The sequence below is a fragment of the Poecilia mexicana genome, unplaced genomic scaffold, assembly GCF_051168715.1.
Source record: "Poecilia mexicana isolate PSO_F unplaced genomic scaffold, ASM5116871v1 scaffold_6, whole genome shotgun sequence".
NCBI classification, from domain to species: domain Eukaryota; kingdom Metazoa; phylum Chordata; class Actinopteri; order Cyprinodontiformes; family Poeciliidae; genus Poecilia; species Poecilia mexicana.
The window spans coordinates 280,114-292,482 of NW_028263375.1; the positions used below are offsets into that span (position 1 = coordinate 280,114).

At 39.2% G+C, this 12,369-nt stretch overlaps 1 long non-coding RNA gene across 1 annotated transcript; it reads right to left on the reverse strand.

Annotated features, from left to right (window-relative positions):
- Nucleotides 1-3,975: 3,975 nt before the first annotated feature.
- LOC148158499 (uncharacterized) lies at nt 3,976-4,554 on the reverse strand. Its single transcript, XR_015763132.1, has 2 exons — nt 4,416-4,554; nt 3,976-4,095 (listed from the first exon to the last, which is right to left on the reverse strand). It is a non-coding gene; the product is annotated as an uncharacterized LOC148158499 (long non-coding RNA).
- Nucleotides 4,555-12,369: the final 7,815 nt, after the last annotated feature.

The window sequence follows — 12,369 nt, forward strand, 5'->3', positions numbered from 1 at the left end:
AAATATTCAATGGCTTTCCCTCACTTACACATTTCTACACCAGTTAGAAACAACATTATGACTGCTGACAGGTGCAGGACATAATTTTGGATTATTTCTTCATCCAGACATACGTCAGTGAATAGGGTCAACACTTTGTCTTCAAAGTTAAGGTCCTAGTTTACTGGAATCATCCACACAAAGGTCAGTTGTTGAACGGTGAGCTGCTTGAAATCATGTTCACATCAAACTCTTTTGTATGCAATACTGATCTGATGAGGCTGAGAGTAGGCACAGCAAGACTGACACTGTGCTGTGCAACAGCTGCCCTGATGGGGGAAAAAAAACAAAAAACAGGGCTAGGCACAAACTTGTTTGTATCCATTCAGATTATGGGAAATTAAGGAATCTGTCACAAGCAATGTAAGTGAAAAAAAGCCTAAGTTTTTACGCATACAGATATGTTTGCAGTACAACGGATCTTTGGTACACTTCTAAGCTAAAACAGTGGAAGGGGAGGAGTCACACGGGATGTGACTCATACTAAATGTTTGTGCATATTCACATATTATTCTTCAATGTGTTTCTACTAAACTTGACAACACAACTTTTGGGAAAAGTGAAAACAGACCCTCCATCCAATTATCTAGCAAAATAAGTTTTGTCCACTCATAACGCCGTTCATCATATATGGTAGGAATGAGTGTTTTCACCACTGTTGGAACATTAAACCTTTTTTTCATTTCTTCATTTTATTTGATCCTGTTGATTTATGCTTGTATTATGGCGGGAAACAAATATGAGAAGACCTTTAGCACAGTATCCAATACCCTGGGCCATCCAGACAAATTGAGCAAAGGTCCCCCTCAGTGTAACCTTGTGAAATGTTATGGAAGGCTAAGTGTTGTCCTATTGGCTCCAGTGAGGTTCTAACACCAGAGATGCTAATTAATTTGTCCAATGTTTTCTAGTAAACCTTTGTCTTTCTCTTTCTCTCAAATATTGGTTCAACTTTTAAAACTTTCAGTGTGACATTCTGCTACTGAAAGAAATAAATTTACTTTATGGCTCTTAACATCTTCACTTGGGGGCAAATAGTTGTTAGAGGCAGTGTGTGATACAGAAGATGCATTTAGCCTAAGACATGGCTAAAGAATTTAGAAAATGATGTATTCTCAGATTATTAAAAAACAAAAAAAACAAAAACACTTAAATGTTGCTATAGGAATATAGTTTAACTATCATTGTTTTGTGTTTGTTTCCAAAAAGATGGAATAGTTACTGATCACCGACAGTGAAAATGCCATCCCTTTGGTGGGATGTTTAGTCTATTTTCTACACCACTGTGCATGGTGTAAGGTCAGGAACAAGTAAGCACAGCTCCAAGAACAAAATCTGCTTCTGCACACAAACAAAGAATGTCAAACACATTTCTATGTATGATGTTTGGACTTCTTGTTTTTTCACCCTGAGGAAAACATGTCAATCTGACACTGAAGATTTGTGTAATAAAACACAAATCACTAGAAAACTTCCTGAAAAAAAAACTTAGTGAGTCAAAGTAATGAATCACTTACACTGTTAGCCTGATCTGCTCATGCTCTATTAAATAAGTGTATGCATTAAGTGGCCAAAGAGGAAGGACATCAGCATGCTGTGAGCTTCAAAACAGTCTCAGTTTAAATATCCGAGTCTGAATTTTAAATAATAGACCTAGAATTGTACACATTCTTTATCATATGTATGATAAAGAATGTGTACAATTCTAGGTACATTTTGTTGTTGTCCTCTTCTCTCTCTACTTCTCCTTCTAAGAGGGGGAGATGTGCAACCAGCTCTCCGTCTAACGGGTGAATTAAGTTTCCTAAATCTGTTGGGATTTACCCTGTCCAGGACTTAAGTAAACTCTGTTTAAGCTGGTATTGAGAAAGACTCGCCTGGTTTCTGATGACCTCCATCCAGATGTCCGACCCGTCTTCCCCCTGTGAATTAGCCATACTGAGCAGCCTGCAGCCAGCTAGTTCCACAAGGCACACCTGTTAACAGTCACTCTCTCTTTTATTACAACGTGCACTTTTTGCTGAGCCAGGTTGGTTTTAGTGACTCGGGTGAGTCCCAAGGATGTTGTTTTGCACACAGTTTTGGGCTAAAAGCAACCTAACAAACATTTTCCACCTTTTCCTCTTCAGAATCAAACATCATAGCTATTTTACAACCAGCAAAGAACTTTGGGTAACACTTTATTTGAAGGGGGTTGAATAAGACTGTCATGACACTGTCATAAACATGACATAACACCTGTCATGAACATCAATAAGTCTTCATGAATAGTTATGACTGTTGTCATAAAGCGTCATTCGGTAAATAATGACACTTTTAATACAAAGTTGACATTATTCAAAATGTCTTCGTTATGACAGCTTGACATTATTCTAGACAAAATGTCTTCGTTATGACAACTTGTCATTAACCTCGCCAAAAATGTCTTCATTATGACAATTTGTCATTAACCTCGCCAAAAATGTCTTCGTTATGACAACTTGTCATTAACCTAGACAAAATTGTCTCTGTTATGACAACTTGCCATTAACCAAGAAATCATGATCTAAGATAAATTTGTCATAATAGTGGTCATAATGATTTAATTATTACACTAGCAAAAGCTTTAACAAAACAATGATTAATATTTCCACTCCCTGAAATAAAGCAAAACAAGTAGGACAAGCAAAAAAGATTTCACTAAGCTTTATTACATGGTCAAATGATTTAATAACAGACTTAACAATTTCTTTTACATCAACTAAAGTGGAACAAGTAGCACCAGTTATGAATATGTCATTAAGTGTTATTACAGTGTCATTAATATTAACTGTTACCTCAAGTAAATTGAAACTAGTAGCAACAATTATAAAGATATAATTTAGTATTACAGTGTCAAATGCAATGCTAACAGAGTTATTGATATTAAGTCTTACCTCAAATGAAGTGAAACACACTGGACTACTTATAACTACCATCATAACTGTAGAACAAACCCTTTGTACATTGGAATAAAACAAAAGATAACTTGTTCTAAGATAACAGAGGGTTTAACGTCTGGTCAGTATATTGTTACTCTGAAATGCTGATTGAAAAACTAAAACATAATTACTTATTCTTTAACTTAAGAAAATAGGTTCTTTCAACAGTAACATTTTTTGCTTTGATTATGTCAGCCATCTCCTTCGTAATAGTCTTCCTGTAATGCTCTGAAAACAGGAGATCTTCTTCTTGTCTTCATTTCCTGGAAGCAGCTCTTTGAAGGTGTCCAGAAATGCTCAGAAATTACAGCTGTTCTTGCAATAGTTAATCATGGCGAAAGCCTTTTCATGAATTCAAACTTGGTGAATCTCTTCTGGACATTCTCATAGTCGGTGATGACTCAGTTCATTGTGGTCACTTAAAAAAAGAACAAAAACAAAAAACAATGTCATCATATTCCAGCATTTATTTAAATACCATTTCAAAAATGTCCCTTGCTGCACCCTGTCAGAATGGTAGACTGGCAGACAAATGCCTAGTTAACATGACTGGTTGTTATAAAGTGCAATACAATTATTTCTTAATACAAGTGGAATAATAACTGGAGCTGAACAAAATTATTCTGATCAAATATTTGTCTGCCACTGTTATTCGAATGCATCATTTAACATATAGTTTTAGGCACATGAATGCATCTTTTTACTTAATGAGCATTCTAAATTATTTCTAACCAGATACTCTAACTTAGGGTTGTTTGCAAGAAGCTTATTAATAAATAAATAGATTTAACATCAGTTTTAGTTGTCTAAAACGTAACTTAACTCAGCTGGTGAATGTTGATTCCTGCTCCCCATTCCCCACTTATCTGGCTGTCCCACCCCACTTCACATGGTGAAAATATTAACACAAAAACGACTTACCTAATTTTCTTGGGGAATATTTCATCTGCTTCTTTCTCTTTGGTAAAGTAGGAACTTCTTTCTCTGGTGGCTGGTCCTTATTATCATCCTCCACACTCGTAGCATGTCTTCATTAGCCAACTTTGTCCTCCCCACCATGTGTCCTTAGGCTAGCCTGGGTCTTCATGTGGCTAAACTTCCCAAAGCAAAGAACACAAGCACTGTGTCACATCAGCCAAGTCGCTAAATAATGCATATGAAGGATAACTTTGACTAATATATTAGCTTTTAATTTGCTAGATTAAAATTGGAGGGGGAAAAAACAATTTGCCTGTTTTTAAAATATATTTAATATTAAGGGCTAACGCTACAGTAATTGTGTTTAATAACTTTAGCTAACATTAACTTACAGCAAGGTAGGATTGGCTTGAATTGCTTATAGCTAACATTACAGAGAAAGAGAACATAGTCAATGTTATTTTCTCAAAGAAAATGTAAAGTTAATAAGACACATACCTCATATGTATTAGGTATCAAACTTCGGCTTCTTTTTAAACAGGAGGTCTGGCCGTTATAACCATAGACATAATATAAGGATAGACGCCTCATGGACCGCTCTCGCCTGTTGTCGCTGACGAGATTTAGGGCGGCCATCTTGGAGCGGTACACCACTCCACTTAGCTTATGTGTTTAACAAGCACAATGACGTATCAGCGCATTTAATCGATCATAACACGCTTTATTGTTACTGGAAACCATATTCAAACATCTATCAAAGCTACATTTATAAACAATTGTATTATTTAAGTATGTTTTTAAGACATAGTTCATCATATTTAAATATGCTTAGTGGCTATAACAATAGAGTAGGAATGGAATATTCTGATATCGATGTATGAAGAGCATATTACAAAGCACACAGCCGTTCATAATTTATTTAATAAATTATTTAGTAATATCAATACATATTTATAACTATACAAACACAAATAAATAATGATTAATAGTGAATAATATATATTGGATAGATGTTATATATATATATATATGTGTGTGTGTGTGTGTGTGTGTGTGTGTGTTTCAGCCGACGAGTTGTAGCTTCAGAGAGTTTCAGCAGCTGAGATTGAGTCCAAAATCCGATGTGAGATTCATCCGTGCTGCAGTGAATCCGTCTCTCTTTATAGATATCTCCCTCTTCTTCCCCACATCGTGTCTTTAGGAAACTTTCAAAACAAAAACGGAAGATTTGGGATGTATCTTACTAGTGAAATAATATAAATAACAGTCTTTACTACCTGTGTAAGCTTTGCTGGTGAATGTTATAACACAAAATATAAGTTTTATAATATGTGTTATATTGTTTCATTTCTAATATAGGCTCTTGTGTCAGATAATCTAAGTCAATGTTAGAGAATAATTAATTCTTTAGATTTACGGAATCTCAGTTAGCCTTCATAGCGGGGCTGAACCTGGTATTACACCAAGCACTGTAGCTAATATTAGCTGGTATCTCGCCGGTGGACATAAATACAGTAAAGTAATATTCTAATCACAAAATATACACAATAATATGGCCATCTTACTTGTGAAATGTTGTCTGTGGAGCCCTCACATCATTAGTCCATCGATCCGAACAACAATATCCCTCAGTGCTGAGGTATCTTCTGCTGTTTTGATTGAGCAAAGTAGGAGGGTATACCGCTCCAAGATGGCCGCCGTATTTCCTGCGCCGCAGCAGCCAATGCGGGGTCTACTCTTATATTATGTCTATGGTTATAACTTGTGCTAGGTTTGCGCCACAATATGGAAGATTTCTTCTTCACCAACACACTGCAAGCCTGTTCGTGCGCTGCTGTCTCTCACTGGTGGAGATGGTGTATTGCACTACTTAGCCCTTGTGTTTAGAAATGAGGTTCATACCAACCGACCCCACACACGTAAAACTTTTATCATTTGCCACAGTTCTCTACATTTGCCTCAGTCCTCGCACGCACAAGGGTTAAAACAGCCTTAAATAATGTTTCAAATGCTAAGTTCATAAGTGCTTTGTAGACATCTTGCTGTAAAACTTTAGGATCGATTAAATTAAGAAAATTAAGACTAAACAACATGGCAGAGCTTTATAATATTACTACATAAAGCTAATTTTTAAAGTTTAATCGGTAATACTTTTTATAACAAATTAATGTCAGATCATGATTTCTTGGGTAATGACAAGTTGTCACACGAAGACATTTTTGGCGAGGTTACTGACAAGTTGTCATAATGAAGACATTTTGTCTAGATTAATGACAAGTTGTCATAATGAAGACATTTCGAATAATCTCAACTTTGTATTAAAAGTGTCATTATTTACCGAATGACGCTTTATGACAACAGTCATAACTATTCATGAAGACTTATTGATGTTCATGACAGGTGTTATGTCATGTTTATGACGGTGTCATGACAGTCTTATTCAACCCCCCTCAAATAAAGTGTTACCAAACTTTGAGGTGATTCATTAATTGAATGTCCACAACATCTTAGATTTTCTAATTATTTTATTAAGGCAATTTTGTAAGGGTCAGTACAGCTTAATTCAGTAGTGTAAATAATCAAATAAGTAAAAATCAATCATCTAGGTCAGGGGTGGGCAACTCCAGACCTTGAGGGCCGGTATCCTGCAACTTTTAGATGTGTCTCAGGGGGCGTTTACATGATAATGATCCAACAAAAACTGAATTTGTTCCGTTTTTGTTGGATCATTTACATGAAAAAGTTCTCATTACAATCTTTGTTTACACAGTAACGGTACACATCGAAAACATGTAATGTTCTTGCCGCACCTAGTTGGTGCTAGGTTCTTTGAAACCAAGTGCGCATGCGTTTAAAAAAGACAGTTCTACTTGAAGGCATGTGGATTCGCGTTTTCTCCCATAACATGGGAGAAAACATGCACTATGTGCGTCTGATTAGGGCGCATGCAGTTGGAAAAAGTGGGATAACTTTGCTGAAATACCTTGTTTGAGCTTTCACGGTGTCAATAGCGGACCCGGCGGCATGGGTGGGCATTGGGGGACATCACGGAAGAAACTGTTAAGAGAGGAAAAATTCTTGAACTTTTGACTCGTTAAATCCTCTCTTATGCCCGGGTTCAGAAAAATGCTGTGCGCAAATACTGAGATCACGCAGAGATAACAGCGTCACAATAATCAGCATTTATTCAAGACAGATGCATACTATCACCAGACAAACACATCACAAAACATCAGAAACCTCAGAGCACAAACAACACATGAATTTACCTGAGAGAGAAAAAGACAAAAGATGGAAACGACAAACAAAAAGCAAAGACATCTTTGGAGAAGTTGCAAGAGCAAAATCTGATTTGTTACTTCTGTGTAGAAAGTTTTATCTTCTTTAATTTATTCAAATAAGGCGTATCTTTGCTCCTCCAACCAGGAGCTATCTCTGACCCTTTATCTGAAGCCAGAAACCTCTGCCGCAGTGTTGTGGTACTCGAAATTGGTCTTGGTCTCGAGACCGGTCTTAAGACCATTTTTTGATGGTCTCGGTCTTGTCTCGGTCTCGAGCTCTGAGGACTCGGCATTTTATTTCAAGACCAGTCGAGACCGCAACTGTGAAAATATCACTAAACGTACAGCATACTGTCCAGTTTATTTGTTAACATCTTTGTTTTCAGTGGATGCAAAACGCACCGATTAAAATCCAAGCAACGACGTGTTTCTCCCCCTCCCCCCTCCCCACCTTTCACTTGCGCGTGGCACTCCAGGACATGCGCCGTGGTTTTCTCTCAGCAGCAGAAAGTGTTTGTCTAATCGTCAGTAATGGAATATCGCTGCATAAATAGTAAGAAATCCAATGGCCTCAGCTAACTCAGCAGCGCTTCGCTTTCACAGACGGTGGGGACAACGTCTAACTTTTTTCGTCACTTAGAAAAGTAGCTCAAAGAAGGTAAGATCCGTTAACGTGATGTTAGCAAAGGTAGCTAGCTGTACATTGTACAGCTAGCTGTGTACAGAGACACATGCATTGTGATGAAAAATGTTATCACTCACTGCGCTGAATTATTGTGCGGAGGTGTAGACTGACTTGTCGCATATATGGGACAACGCTATGTCCAAAAGTCTGCAATATAGTGAGGTGACATTCAGAAACAGTCAATTCTTCTCCACGGCTCTTTACTTATTAGATAGGACTGGAATGTCACTAACTGAGAGCCGTTGTTCTATCAGATAGCCATACGCTGTCAGGATAGCATACATGCAGTGAGTAGCATGCCCACGCATGCGCATTAAGAAGTCCAACCGTCAGAGGAGTTGTCAGTTCACCATACGCAGCAAGTTATGACGAAAATAAGTCATTAAATTGTTTTCAATGATAACTATATAAATATACATGTGTTGTCATGGTTTCAAAGTGTATTTAAAGCAGGTCTGGCTGCTGCTGGAGTCAGCTACAACACACGCCCGTGTAAAACTCACTTAACCGCTAAGTCAGGATGCCATACAACTGTTAATAACAAAGTGTATGACGATCTACATCATGATTCTATGTTGCTGATTAAATAAAATCATATGGTAATGACGTGTCTGACAGATATTCCCGGTGTTCTATCAGATAGCCATACGCTGTCAGAATAGCATACATGCTGTGAGTACCATGCCAGCGCATGCGCATTAAGTCTGACCGTCAGTGGAGTTGTCAGTATATGCAACAAGTTATGACGAAAATAAGTCATTAAATTGTTTATAATATGACATAATATGATAACTAGATAGATATACATGCATTGTCGTGGTTTCAAAGTGTGTTTAAAGCAGGTCTGGCTGCAGCTGGATGCCATACAATTGTTCATAACAAAGTGTATGATGATCTACGACATGATTTTATGTTGCTTATTAAATAAAATCATATGGTAATGACAGCGTATGCATGTCTGAGCTAAGCGTACGACTAACTGACAACGTATGCTGATCTGACAGAACACCGTGAGTTCGTGTTAAGCGTATGACGATCTGACCTGACAGAACACCCGTTCTTTGTTCTTGTAATGCTCTGTGTACATGCATCATTATTTTATTTAATTATGTACGTTGATATTTAAATTAACAAATAACTAAAACACAAGAATGAAAGAGCACGCAGAGCATGCACATTGCTCTTTGATTGTTTTTGTTCAAAGTGGCAGCTGTAATGTCTGCCATGGTGTCAGACTACCTGGCTTCATGTACTGGGATAGAAAGTGAAAACAGTCACGATGAGTGCCTTCTGTTTGGTTACTTCTTGCTTGTTGCTCCTTGGTCAGTGTTCGTAGTTGAGTGTTATGTACCATCAGGGCATTGCCTCAATTGCTATGTTTAATGTTGCAGACAGTGGTGGTTTCTTATATGAGCAATATGGGCAAATGAAATGCCCAGGGCGTTATGTTTTTAGGGATGGCACGAGACCATCACACATTGTAGCACAGAAATGGAATATTTAATATTGTTAAGTGTTCTTATGGGAATATGGATCTTTCAGATTATTTTGAGAAGCAATTTCAATCATATTTTACATTTTATTGTGTCATGTAGCACGGGCCGCTGGTCTTGGTCTTGACTCGGTCTCGACTCCCCTCGGTCTTGGTCTTGACTTGGTCTCGGACCCCAAAAGTCTTGGTCTTATCTCAGTCTCGATACACTCTGGTCTTGGTCTTGTCTTGGTCTCGGGGTAGGTGGTCTTGAACACAACACTGACATACATACATGCATACATACATACATACATATAAATATGTATCCAATATATATTATTCAGTATTAATCATTATTTATTTGTGTCGTTATTAATCATTATTTATTGGTGTTTGTATAGTTATATAAATATGTATTGATATTACTAAATAATTTATTACATAAATTATGAACGGCTGTGTTCTTTGTAATATGCTCATCATACATCAATATCAGAATATTCCATTCCTATTCTATTGTTATAGCCACTAAGCATATTTAAATATGCTGAACTATATGTGAAAAACATACTTAAAAAATACAATTGTTTATAAATGTAGCTTTGATAGATGTTTGAATATGGTCTCCAGTAACAAAATGCGCTGATACGTTATTGTGCCTGCTAAACACATAAATGTCAGGGTCTGCGTTCTTTTCTGTTTCATTTTGTTTTTTCTTTTGGGTTTGAGTTTTTTTTCTGCCATTGGAACCGGCATTCCTCATGACATCCACCAGATGTCGCCAACATGCAAGAGCCCCTGGGAAGCTGCTGAGTTCAACCCGTCTACACAGCTGCAGCTTGTTTTGGAGGGCGTGGATTATGGATTTAAGCAGCAGCTCCTCTTCTTCTCATCGCCTGAGTGTTTGCTTACTTCGATATCCTGCTGTCCTCTCGCGGTTCTGGCATAGAACAGTCCTCCCCGGATTCCGTGTGAGTCTGTGCTCCCCTCGTTGTGGATTACCTACCTCCTGTGTCCTCCCTCGACGCTGTCGGTGCTACTGGTCAGACGCCACTCCTCGTGTGCTCACCTTTTCCCCTCGTCGATCCCTCTCCGGTGGATTCCCCTTCGGAAGTGTCCGGGCCAGGTGGCCCAAGCCCGAACCCAGCCGGAGAAGGGATACATCGAACCAAGGGCGTAGGTTCGGTCTAAGTTTTGGTGGGGACCTTGGTGGGGACCTTGACACCCCCCCCCCCCCAAGCAGCACAGTAAAATGCCCAAGAGCACCGAACATTTTTGAGAAGGGGGGGGAAACCACATTGGCTTAATAACCCCCTCCCCCCAACCATAACCATATCATACATCTTGTGTGATACAGTCATACTCAGCAGATCAGTTCAAGAACACTTTACTTTTTCCTTTACAAAATTCAGCAAACGTTACAAGTAAGATCAAAAGAAATATCCTCTGGATACAGCAAACACAATTGCAGATAAGAAGAAATCAATAAAAAAAGAAAAAATATTACATAATTAACAGACCTATTCTACCTCACATTCAGTGCTGACCTTACTAAACACCGGACTTTACAACAAATGCGTTGCGTGATAGATATCTAACTTATGGGTCCACTCACTGTACTTACAGCCGACGTAGCGAAATAACTTCTAATGTCTGTCCTTTTCTTTTTTGGTGGCGACATGGTCTCGAGACTCAGAAGGAGACGCGTGTGCCCAGCTAGCCGCCGCCTTTTGCAGCTAATCAAAGAACGTCCGACGATTCAACTGACTCCCCCTCCGCCCACCCCCCCGACAGCACCGTTCCGACACGGTCTCGGAGGCTCATAATAAATGTCAAACTAAGAAGCTTCCGTTCCGCGCACCGCCTGTTGCTGCTAATCAAAGATCGTAGATCCACGTTCTTTGAGCCAATATGGCAAAAATTGGTCGGGACTTTTTCATATCCCGTGAATATTGGTCGGGACATGTCCCTACCGTCCCTACCCAAACCTACGCCCATGCATCGAACCACAGTCTGAGCCGTCCCGCCAGCGGTACATACCTGTCCGTTCTCCAACTAAACCCCCGCCCAGGTCGCGGCTCAAGTCTTCATCCCCTTCCTTCCAAGTAAGACAGACCCTGGAATATTCCTTAAAGATTCTCACCTTACTGTTCTAACCCTGCTTCTCCTGTTGGCAGTAAGACGACCCGGTCATCAGCTCCAATATTCGCTTCCTGACCCCTCCCCTGACTTCAATAAAACTTATTATTGTGCACTTTATCGATCTCTTCTGCTTGTGTTCTTGCATGTGGGTTCGTAAACTGAAACTCACCATGACAATAACGTTGAGTGGAGTGGTGGACCGTTCCAAGATGGCCGCCCTAAATCTCGTCAGCGACAATAGGCGAGAGCGGTCCATGAGGCGTCTATTCTTATATTATGTCTATGTATCTAACTAACGACGTCTAGAATCAGGTCGTCTGCAGGTCATTTAGCACCACGTTCTCCAAGAACATTCTGTGCGCGAACGGAGAAGGGTGATCATCGTCGGCCCACGCCCCGGCCCAGTCACGGAAGGGTCTCCTCGCCGACCGGAGTAGGACTGTTTTGTTGGCATTCTTTATGTCAACAAAGTGGCTTTAGACATTCATCCGGGGTGCTTCGACTAGGGTTACCAAGGGACCAGCCCCTATACATTTAAAGCCGGGAGGGGATGGGGGAAGAGAGACAGAGACTGCGGCGGCAGCGTGTCGGTTGGTCTGTGTTTGCCAGAAAGCAGTTGGGCATAATATCGCAACACCAACACCGTGAGTGAAACAATGACTGGGGCAGCCTGCTATATAAAGTACTCGGGGACTAGTTCTCTAAATGTGGATGTACTCTACATCCACATTTGTAGAGTACAGGAAATTGAATGCAAAATTTTAGAAAATGAAGATTTTGCATTAAAGTAAAAGATTTGATAAATGAGATAAGAGAGGATGATTCAATTATTGATGAACTTGATGCAGCGATTAAAATAAATGACCTTAA